The 11,737-nt window shown below is 41.1% G+C and overlaps 1 pseudogene; it reads right to left on the bottom strand.

The window, feature by feature from the left end:
* Positions 1-5,657: 5,657 nt before the first annotated feature.
* On the bottom strand, positions 5,658-6,509 carry LOC108308951 (annotated as a pseudogene).
* Positions 6,510-11,737: the final 5,228 nt, after the last annotated feature.

The following is an 11,737-nucleotide window of genomic DNA, read 5'->3' as shown; positions in this document are numbered from 1 at the left end:
ACTGGAGATATGAATTTGGAGGTCATCAATCATGTGTAACATACCACATATTAGAATAAAGTGTTCTCTTCTTCCACTTGACCAATAAAGCTTTGCATTCTATTTACTTTCCTGTTGACAAAAGGTACCCAATGGAAGTTTAAAGACTTCCTGCAAAGACTGGAGTTTATTAATGGTGAAAGATAGTCTAAAACTTTCTTATGGGCACCATCCAGAGCTTGTTCCAACTGAGTTTGTTTAGTTGGAAGTTGTTCAAGCTCCTGATTTCTAATTTTAGAAATGCATTTGGCACAAGTTATACATATATCAAAACATCTTGGTGCATACCATAAATATATACTACTTTTACTTATCAATTAAAAAATTTTAAAGAAACGCATTTGGGAAAAATGCCCTCTGCTTACCTGCTTACAGTTCCTATATCTCCCACCTGGCCACACACACAGCTATGGCTAATCTGAGCTCTTGTTAGTACTGTGATTCCTCATGAGGAAAATCAGCTAATTCCATTTGCCCTCCTTTCCATTTTCCTTTTAGTATTCACACAGAGTGGATTTATTAAAAGGACTCAGAGATCTTGCACAGGAACCAAGAATAGAGATGTAGCCAAGACTCAGGAAAGACCTAGAACCAGAAATAGGAAAGTCATCAGGACTCTCTATCCCTCCTTTCTGCTTTTAAGTATCTATGTCAGTGTTTTTCAAGACAGATGCACTCTCCCTATTTTGTCGTCTACATGGAGGAATGTGGCCACTCACAGGTTAACCCAAGTTCACATGCATAATATACTGTATCACTGGCTTTGATTCTTCTCCCCACCCACCACTCATCCCTTCAGTCCATATCCATGCCATATGCCATTTAACTGCAGTTCCATCATGGGGCACAGTGCTTTCAGGTCAGTCATTGACTTATCTGGCCAACAGAATGGGGCAGAAGTGAGAGAGCCAATTCCAAGCCTAGCCTCCATGAGGTCTGCTACGTTTCCACTGGTATCCTTGTATTTTAGGCATTGCCATAAGAACTTGCAAAGCCTAAGACACTAGTGCCAGGGTGAGGAGAAAAGGCACACAGAATAGAGCTGCTCAGCTGGGCCCAAACTAGATCAGCCAAAATCCTTGGCAAGCACAGATGCATAAGTGTAAATAAACAATGATAGTCATGTGATCCTGAGATTTGTGGATGTTTTGCAGCATTATAGTTCCCAGAGCTAAATGACACATTACGATGATAGTGACCCAGAGACTAACTTAGCTGTGTCTGAATCCTAACTTTACTTACTGAGGAAAGAGACTATCGTGGATTCAGCTTGGATCAAGTGTCAACACCCATGGCTGGGGAAGGTATTCAAGGCTGTACATATAAACATGGCTATCGGAGGCCTATCCCTGTGGGTCAAGAAAGAGTCCCAAATTAAGGTAGAGATGTGGTGGTTATAGTGAGCTGAGCAGGCACCCAAAAGAAGTCTACTTCTTCTACTTTATGTACACAATGCTTCCTAGAACAAGAACTGCCTTTAGGTAAAAATTGTTTCCAGTGACAAAAACTGTCTCCTGTAAGAAAATCCTGATCCCATAGACAACCAAACTTTAAAGAAAAAAATACATGAAAAACAGCCATATTCTTTAAAAAAGGGAGATAGAGAGCAAGGAGAGATGTTTAACTGCAATAAATCAAAAGTTTTGGGTAAAATTTGATCAATGGTTTGTAAGGAAATCAAGGGTGAGGTAAGTAATTTCTATTCCTCGGTATTCACTCTTTTGTGAATCCATAATCCTTGGCTGCTACCAGCCACTCCATGCAATTGCCCACCCAGCAGAGATCTGAGCCCGGCAAAGGATAGAGAGCAGTCTCTTAGTGAATAAAAACGATCAGGGTACAAAGGTAAAGTTGAGACATACTCACAACCATTTCAAATTTAATAATATTAGACCTTGACTTGAATGCTGAATTTAGTATCAGAGAGCTATTACACTGCAAAAAATGGATTTATTCAAGTTAGGTAATTATGTCTCCTCTATCACCCTTTGGTAAGATACAATGAGAACTTGTAGGTTTTGAACATTCAAATCGAAAAAATGTTTATAATAATATGCATAGTTTAGTTTGCATCTACTATTTAAATAATTCTGATTACCAACCCATTTCTTAAAATGCTAATATGAGGGTGAAGATTACATTTTTACTTTACATGACACTTTCAGCAAGGAAATGGCTGATGTTTTTACCCACTTATAAATAGAAGCATCCATATATACAACATATTTGAAATACCATTATATTACACAGACCACATGTGAAATTTAAATGGAATAAATACACCATATTGTAAATTATAGCCAAATGGACTATGAATACGTCTTTGTTTTTTGTTTGGTTGTTGGTGTTTTTTTTGTTTTTGTTTTTGTTTTGTTTTTGAGGCAGAGTCTTGCTCTGTCTCCCAGGCTGCAGTGCAGTGGCACAAACCCAGCTCACTGCAACCTCCACCTCCGGGGTTCAAGTAATTCTCTTGCCACAGCCTCCTGAGTAGCCAGATTACAGGCATGCACCACCACGCCCAGCTAATTTTCGTATTTTTAGCAGAGACTGGGTTTCACCATGTTGGCCAGGCTGGTCTCAAACTCCTGTCTTCGAGTTATCCTCCTGTCTCAGCCTCCCAAAGTGCTGAGATTGCAGGCATAAGCGACTGCACTGGGCCCTATGAATACTTCTTTGAATAACTGATATAATTCTGAAAGCAGTACACGATACTGGCCAAAAGCAATGCTTACTGAAGGATTCTATTTGGAATCAGTTAATAATTAAGAATAGTATCATAATGAGTATATTTGTGGGGGTACATGGTGTCCTAACAAATATTTGCCAGGCAAGCAATAAGATTTTGAATAAATAATTTAAAGAGAAAGGTAAAAGAAAATTGCGATAAAATGAAAAGCTGTTCCAAATACTTTATAAGAAATTGTACTGGGGCCAGAGTCATCTTACAGCAGCTGCCACTCAGTGAATTTCAGTTTTCACGCAAAAGCTTCTGTTTTTTCCTAGGCAAAAATCCCTGAGACAAGTAAATTCAAAGCACTGTGAACTTCTCTGAGGATGAGTCGGTCTTACCCTCTTCCCTAGACCTACTAAATCTGATGCCCTCCAAATGGATTAAGAATCTATGTTTTTAATAGGCACCCCAGGTGATTCTGTTGTACAGCCAAATTTGGAAACTATTGCTCTGGAGAGAAAAATAGAAAGCTAATGTTGACACAGTTGGTACATATGTGAAGGCACTGAAGCAGGAATTCAGAATTCTCAGGAAATGCAAGTCAGGAATGGCCTTTTTGGCTCAATATCTCACCCTTTTGCCCACGCCCCCCCCCCCCCGGAGCTAAGAATTTTCCTTTCTTTAAACATCTCGCTTAGGCAATGTAGCACTGTTGCCGTGTGCGACTCCTGAGAGTCCTACAGCCCCTGTGTGCCCAGAGTGACGAGGGAAGGTTGGCACGGATGGAAACAACGTGGCTGAGATGTGGACACGGGAAAGTGCTGTGCTGCAATGACAGGATGCTCAAGCTCAGGCTGCAGCTTCGATCTGTTCCTTAATGTGAATAAGGTCAATTGAGTTTCCTTTTTTTAAAACTACCTTTCTAGTATAGGATTTTAAAACTTTTTATAACATCTCAAGGGAAAACTAGATTCATCCAATGACATGAATGACTTGGAATTAAGCTGACATAGGGTCCAAAATAAATCTCTAAATTATTTAATCTCTAAATTATGTATTTATTGGGGACTGGGCTACGAAGAGGAACAACTGACCACAGGCTTGGTTTCCCTTTAAATGTGTACTTTATGTTTGGGCTATTTTACATTTGAAAAATTAAATGCCGCATTTAACTCACAAATCCTTCCTTCTTTGTGTATTGATTTTTAAATTATATCTCCATAACTGCATCATGTTGCTGAAGTGAGATTATGCTACATGATAAACTGCTAATAAGTGAAGGCCTAAAGAGAGCCTCCATCTGCCCATCAGCTTTCTGATGAGTAATCAAGGCAGTGCTTGTGCTAAACTGTGATTACACTGTCATGACTCCCAATAGTGTCTGCAGCCCCTGTGTGCCCTGAACACTGAGGGAAAGTTGGCACTGACAGAAACAGCACAATTGAGGGGTGGACAGGTGGAAAGTCCTACCCTTTGATGATATGCTCCTCTGAAGCTCAGGTTGCAATTTAGATCTTTTCTATAATGTGAATAAGGTCAATTGAGTTTAAGGAACCTATATTCAGGAATATAATCATTTTTTTGATTTCCAACATAGTTGGAAGGAGAAAATCTACTTCTCTGACCCCTATACGCTGCTTTTGATGGTCACCAAGAACAAGTCAGGCCACTACAGAAAGAAGAACCTACAGAGTAGTGGAAATAAGTAGACATATAACTTATATATAAACACACACATGTACATACACAAACACAAAAGTATATGCCAGTATGGGAGGCAGAATGCATAGGAAGCAAGAGGTTGGGTTCACTGCAGGAAGGAAACAAGAAAGGCCAGTGGGGCAGAACTTACCCAGTTCTGTTTGCATGAGGAATAGGAAACCACTTCTTAAAAGTCTTCCTAAAAGAAAGGATAATGAAATTACACAAACTTGGTCCAAGAGCACTAAGACCATGCAGGAAGGAAGAGGAGATTTAGGGACAGTTGTTTGCCTGTGTCACAGAAAAAGAGCCTGGAATACACAAAATGTAAAAATATTTCTTTCAGTAAAGTTTCAGTCAGGGATAGAGCATTAAAAGCAATACCTGTGTAACAGAATTGGCCTGTGTAACAGAATATGAAGGAGTTAATCATCCCTTCTCCCTTCCGGGGAATGTGGAGTTCATCAGAGCAGAGGGGATACAGCAGGCTGGACATGAAGCCGGACCTGCCTCCTTCTGGAATCGGGGAGATGCAGGAGAGAGTGACAGAGGGAGGAAGAGAGGGCAGTCTGGAGAGAGTGCTAGCTCCTAAGCTCATGTGAGGCACCTCAGGGGCTCTCTGAGCCAGCTGGAGAGATCTGAGAGCCATCTCCATTTCCGCAATTACAGACAGGAACAGAGGTAGAGAAATATATTTTTTCTTGCTTACCTTATGACCTCATAGTAACCTCCATGAAGGCATGACCTGGGGAAATAGGAGCCATCCATTTTTTAAAGAATGTGATGATATATCAAAGATGACTCATGTCTTGATCTAGCATGTGGTATCATAGATGGATAAAAGGAGACATATTTATGTATGTATACATACACACATGCACATGCACGCATACATGTATTATCGTTGCGATCAGGTTTAAGTGTAAACACATATACTCTTTGCTTACTTTATTAAAGTACTGAGTTTATTTCACTTGTCTCCCCATCATTTCCACATCTGAGCACTGCTACTATTATATCCTATCACAACATTTCATACATACTTAAAACCAAAAAGTGGGGTTCCATCTTTAAAAACCAAATAGGCATTTTGGACAACATATTCTTGGCAATGGAACATGAACAACATTTATTAAACACACTAGGGAAAGTTCTTACTCGCATTACAGAGGGGACAACCAGATTATCAACTGTTACAGAAATGAAACAAGATGAAAATGTTTTAACAAATTGTTTAAACTCTTTTTTAAAGAGACTTCCTCCACTGCCAGAGAACTTGAGTACCCTCCTGGTCAGTTATCTGGAAGCAATTCTTCACATAACCGATGAACTTAGCTTCCACTTTAGGAAGGGAACCACCTTGTTCTATACTTGCTTGCATTTTGCTTTCATGTCTTCTACAGGACTAGTTACTTGTGGTGTTTTAAGAGAGTTGTTTTTTTTTTTTTTCCTGTTTTTTGAAGGATTCTTGACCTTTTGATCTGGGTGTTAGTGGTTTTAAGTCTTTTCCATTCTGGTTTTATTTTTGTACATTTTTGGCTGGTATATCTTATACAGATTTTTTCACTGGAGCTTTTTCTTCAGTTTCCTCATCATCTTCATCATCATCATCATCTTCACAGCAGTAGGTTTTACTTTTTTCCATGGAACCCTGCTACCACGTACAGGAGCAGATCACTTCCCAGATATACTTAAGAGTTTCACATCCACCTCTTCATCTTCTGACTCTGCATCTTCTTCCACAGCTACTAAGTGCTATCCACCAATAGGCACTGGCCCTGAACCACACTTCAATTGTAAGATCACAGGTGGTGTTATTTCAAATCCCCCAAGAGAAACTGTTGCCTGTACAGACATTTTCAAAGTTGCTAGTGTTACTTTAATTGGACTGCCTTTGTAATTCATTGCTTCTGCTTTAACAATGTACAATTCATCCTTTGCACCAGCCCCTAAATTGACCATTCTTAAAGATAACTGGTGCTCATTTTCATCATCATTCACCTTAAAGTGATCATGTGTGTCAGCCTTTAGTTCACAGTTGAAAAGATAGTTCTCGGGGTTTCAAGGGGTTCACATCTATGTTCATCGACTCTTCCATGGAGTGGCAGCACGCACTTAGATGGGAGAGAAGGCAAACAGAGACAAACGACTACTGCTCCAGGGAACAACCATGCAGAACAGAATCACACCCAACACATACATTCTTAAACTCATTATTATTATTATTTTTTTTTTGGCAGAAATGACACCTACTGCCAATGGATTTAATGACAATCCAGATGGTGGGTGGTGATGCCATTTCCTGAGTAGGGAAAACCGGGAGAGGAATCAGATTTGGTCGGGGGAGTTATTAACAAGAGTTCAGTTCAGGATACTTTCAGTTTGAGAGGAAAATGCTTAAGTTCGCAGTGAATGCACTATGTGGAGTTCAGAGGAGACATTGCAGGAGACGTCAAATGGGGCATCATCTGCATTTAAAGTCATGGCCCCATGAGCTCAGGTATGAGAAGAGGGTAGATAGAAAAGAGAAAGCAGCTGAGAACTGAGCCTATGGCAAGGAAATGGAAGAATAGGGAAACTAAGCTGTGTGTTGAAATCAATTGATAGCTTTATGTTATATTCAATTCTATTCTATGAATAGAATTGTGTCTCTCCAGTTATAGTCCTTGGTTTACCCTAAGGGAAAGGGTTTTATGTTCCAATCAATGTGGGATATTGCTCTTATACCGCTCCCTCTGGGAGTTTCAGAGGACCAGAGCAATATTTACAGTTGAAAGATTCTGAGATGTCCTTAAAGGAAAAACTTAAATTTTAAAAGAACATTTCTTTAAGTCAGGGGTTGTTGGAATATGATCCCCAAACCAACAGTATGAGCATCACCTGAGAACTTGGGAGAACTGTTCATTCTCAGCTCCCCACAGACTTACAGAATCAGAAGCACTAAAAGTGAGACCCTGCAATCTATATTATTATAATCCTGCCACAGTGACTGTGATGTGTGGTTCAAAGACCACTGTCCCAAACATTTGGTCATTTTTCTTTTGTTGACAAATAAATGCTTTCCAAAATGTCTTTGTTGGAAAATATTGTTACTGCAAACTCTAGTTTTAAGATCTTTAGTTTAACAAACTTTAAAGTGCAGAATCACTATAAATAATTAAATTCATGGCCTGGCACAGTGGCTCACATCTGTAATCCAGCACCTTGGGAGGCCGAGTTGGGTGGATCACCTGAGGTCACGAGTTTGAAACCAGCCTGGCCAACATGGTAAAACCCCATCTCTACTAAAGACACAAAATTAGCTGGATGTGGTGGCCCCACACCTGTAGTTCTGGCTACTTCAGAGGCTGAGGTGAGAAGATTGCTTGACCCCAGGAAGCAGAGGTTACGGTGAGCCAAGATTGCACCACTGCACTCAAGCCTGGGCAAAAGAGCAAGACTCCATCTAAAAAAGAAAGGAATTAAATTCACTATCTCACTTTTTATGCATTTGTTGCTAAATCATCATGCCCCAAAATATTTCTATCAATTAAAAAGTGGCTTTTTGCCAACAAACTACACTCGGTTATATGCCAGTCAATGACATATTTTAAAATATGTTTTGTTTTGTTGTGTTTTTTCTTTGTTTTCTTTTTTTGAGATGGAGTCTTGCTCTGTTGCGCATGCTGGAGTGCAGTGGTGTAATCTCAGCTCACTGCAACCTCTGTCTCCTGGGTTCAAGTTATTCTCATGCCTCAGCCTCTCCAGTAGCTGGGATTACAGGTGAAAGAACCCATGCCCAGTTAATTTTTGTATTTTTTTAGTTGAGAAGGGATTTCACCACATTTCCCAGACTGGTCTCAAACTCCTGACCTCAAGTGATCCACTGGTCTCAGCTTTCCCAAGTGCTGGGATTACAGATGTGAGCCACCACGACCAGCCTAAAATATGTTTTTAAATTTTACAAATATAGTCATCTCTTTTGCCTTTCTAAACAGATTAACTTATCTAGACCTTCACTATCTAGTAAGTTAGTCCCTGACTATATGGGCTATTTACATTCAAATTGCCTAAAATAAAATTTTAACAGTTTCTTAGTCACATTATCCACATTTCAAGTGCTCGATAGCTATGTGTAGCTCACAGCATATGAGACAGTACAGAGCTAGAACATTTGGTGAACAACACTGATTTGAGACCATCCCGGCCAACATAGTGAAGCCTCGTCTCTACTAAAGATACGAAAATCAGCCCAGTGTGGTGGCGGGAACCTGTAATCCCAGCTACTTGGGAGGCTGAAGCAGAAGAATCCCTTGAATCTGGGAGGCAAAGTTTGTGGTGAGCCAAGATCATACCACTGCACTCCAGCCTAGACAACAGAGTGAGACTCTATCTCAAAAAAAATCAGTGGTTTAGAACCTTAAGCTCAAGTGTTTCCCTTATTTTTCTACAGAGAGCCTTAGGTATCTCATGCTCCAACTCCGTTGAAGTTCCCCTCCTGCTGCCCTCGAAATCCTCTCCTCTCCTCTCCACCACATAACAGCCTTGTCCAGCCATCACCCCTTTACCACCACTGCTGCTACTGGTGTCAATTCTCACTGCTATTGTCATTCTCACCACATATTCTGGCCGCTCCGCATCTTTGCCCTTTTTTTCTGCACTTAGGCACTCCCACTTTATGAATCCATGCTTTCTTAAACTAAATGCCTTCCCCATGCTAGTTTCCCTTGCAGTCTACCTAGAAGCCTTTGACCTAGGCTCCACCCGTCAAGTGCATCCATGGGAGATTTCAGTTTGGGAGAAAGCAATACAATTAAAAGGTACCACCCAGGCACTATGCGATAGCATGCTGGCGAGAATGGCAGAGGGTAGCCAAAGAGACTTTCTGCTTTCAGTGGGAGCAGGGGCACCAGTCTGGAGGTAGTGCCCCATGCTCAATGTTGGCAAGGCGAATCCCTGTCCTGGCTCAGCATGGCAGGAGGGCCGCCACCGACACAACCCACTGATGTGACTTGCAACTTATTCCTGGCTATAAAACATCCAAAGCCCTATTCTCTGGCTTCTTGGAAATTCTGTGAGCTCTCTCTTAATATGTTCCTTCCCAGCTCAAATTAGCAAGAGTGGGTTCTGTTGCTTGTAAATAGCATCCACAGCAGAAATTCCTACCCAAGTTGGAACGAATTCTCTCCACAGCATTAACCCACACACATTGCTTATATGGCTTGTGTCAGACTCTCTGCCAGGGACCGGAGATACAAACGTGTAGGGGATTTGTTCTCAAGGAGCCTAAAATTCAGGGAAAGAAAACAGATCAGGACACCAATAAGGACTTTAAAATACTGTTGGTGGCCATGACAGAAATACAAATGTGGCATCATGGAGACCCAAAGGACAGGAAGGAGGAAAGCAAACTGGGGAAGTCTCTAAGCAGAAGGTGGCCCTTGAACTGAGTTGCCAAAGATAAATAGGTGTTTGACAGGCTGGCAATAAGACAAAGGAAAAGAAAAAGTATGCACCACAGGGAGCAGGCTGCTTCAGTCTTCCTTGTTCTGGGAGCAATGGTCAAAGCATGCAGTCAGTTGGGGACAGGAAGGAGTCTGGGCAGCAAACAACAAGGCCACAGAAACCATGAAAACAATAGTAGTGTCATCTGAGTGCTTACTGTGTACCTTGTTCTAACTATTTTGCATCGAATTAACTCGGAGGTGGATGATTCTATCAGTCTTATGTTATAAAACACTAAGGCAGGCTGGGCGTGGTGGCTTACACCTGTAATCCCAGCACTTTGGAAAACAAAGGTGGGTGGATCACCTGAGTTCAGGAGTTCAAGACCAGCCTGACCAACATGGTGAAACCTCATCTGTACTAAAAATACAAAAATCAACCGGGTGTAGTGGTGTGCACCTATAATCCCAGCTACTCAGGAGGCTGAGGCAGGAGAATCACTTGAACCCTGGAGGTGGAGGTTGTAGTTAGCCAAGACTGTGCCAAAGCACTCCAGCCTGGGCAACAGAGCGAGACTCCATCTCAAAAATAAAAATGAGAAATAAAACACTAAGGCAGAGAGGAGACTTGCCCGGGTTGCACACACCTAGTAGGCAGCAGAAGAAAGGTTTTACCCTGTGATCCAGCTCTAGAGCCCATACTTTTACTACCCACACTACTACAGCCAGTTGGGAGCCGGTGCAGGGCATCTTTATATTCCATTCTAAAGAGCTTGGACTTGACCTTCTAGCAGTGCTAACTTTCATTTTAGGTTCAGGGGTACATGTGCAAGTTTGTTACATAAATTGTGTGTCGTGGAGTTTTGGTGTGCAGATTATTTCATCACCCAAGTTATAAGCATAGTACTCAACAGGTAGTTTTTCGATCCTAACCCTCTTCCCATTCTCCACCCTCAAGGAGGTTCTGGTGTCTGTTGTTCCCTTCCTTATGTCCATGTGAACTCAATGTTTAGCTCCCACTTATAAGTGAGAACGTGTGGTATTTGGTTTTCTATTCCTGTGTTAGTTTGCTAAGGAAAATGGTCTTCAGCTCTAACCATGTTGCTGCAAAGGACATGATCTCACTCTTTTATGGATGCATAGTATTCCCTGGTGTATCTGTTCCACCTTGTCTTTATCCAGTCTACTGTTGAGGGGCATTTAGGTTAATTCCTTGTCTTTGCCATTATGAATAATACACTAAAAGATTTTAAGCAGGTGAGTGGAATGATCAGACTTGTGTTTTAGGAAAAACACAAAGTATTTAGAGAACAAGGCAGCATGAGCGTGGGTAGCTAAGCAGGGAAGCCTGCCTCCACTTCCCACAATGCACACACACTCATACCTCCTTCTATGGCCTGCCACACAAACCAGGACACCAAAAAGGAGCTCTGTTTCTTCAAAACCAAGGAAGAAACAGCAACTCTTAGCAGAATATCTCACAACAGACCTGGGTCACAACCATGGTTCTCAACTTAGCAGCTTTGTGACCCTAGGCAAATGGTTAGGTTAGTGCAAAAGTAATTGTGTTTTTTGCCATTGAAAGTAATGGCAAAAGCTGCAATTTTGCACCAATCGAATGCTTCACCTTCTTGAGCTTCATATTTTTTCTGTGAAAGTGGAGAAACAGCATGAAAATGCCTATTCCAAAACTCTAGAGGAGGTCAGATGTGTTTTCAGAATTCAGATTTCTGGATGATAGAACAGTAACATGTTGTATATATCAACGTATTACATAACATACCCAGCAAGGTCGGATGTACTCCTCCATAGTCAAATTCATAGTATTTCTGCAGTAAAATATATGAATATTCACACCAAGTGGAATAAATCAAAACTAGAAAAAGTCCACATAAGTTTTAGT

Source organism: Cebus imitator, unplaced genomic scaffold, assembly GCF_001604975.1.
Source record: "Cebus imitator isolate Cc_AM_T3 unplaced genomic scaffold, Cebus_imitator-1.0 Scaffold90, whole genome shotgun sequence".
NCBI classification, from domain to species: domain Eukaryota; kingdom Metazoa; phylum Chordata; class Mammalia; order Primates; family Cebidae; genus Cebus; species Cebus imitator.
This window is presented reverse-complemented; position numbering and strand designations above follow the sequence as displayed.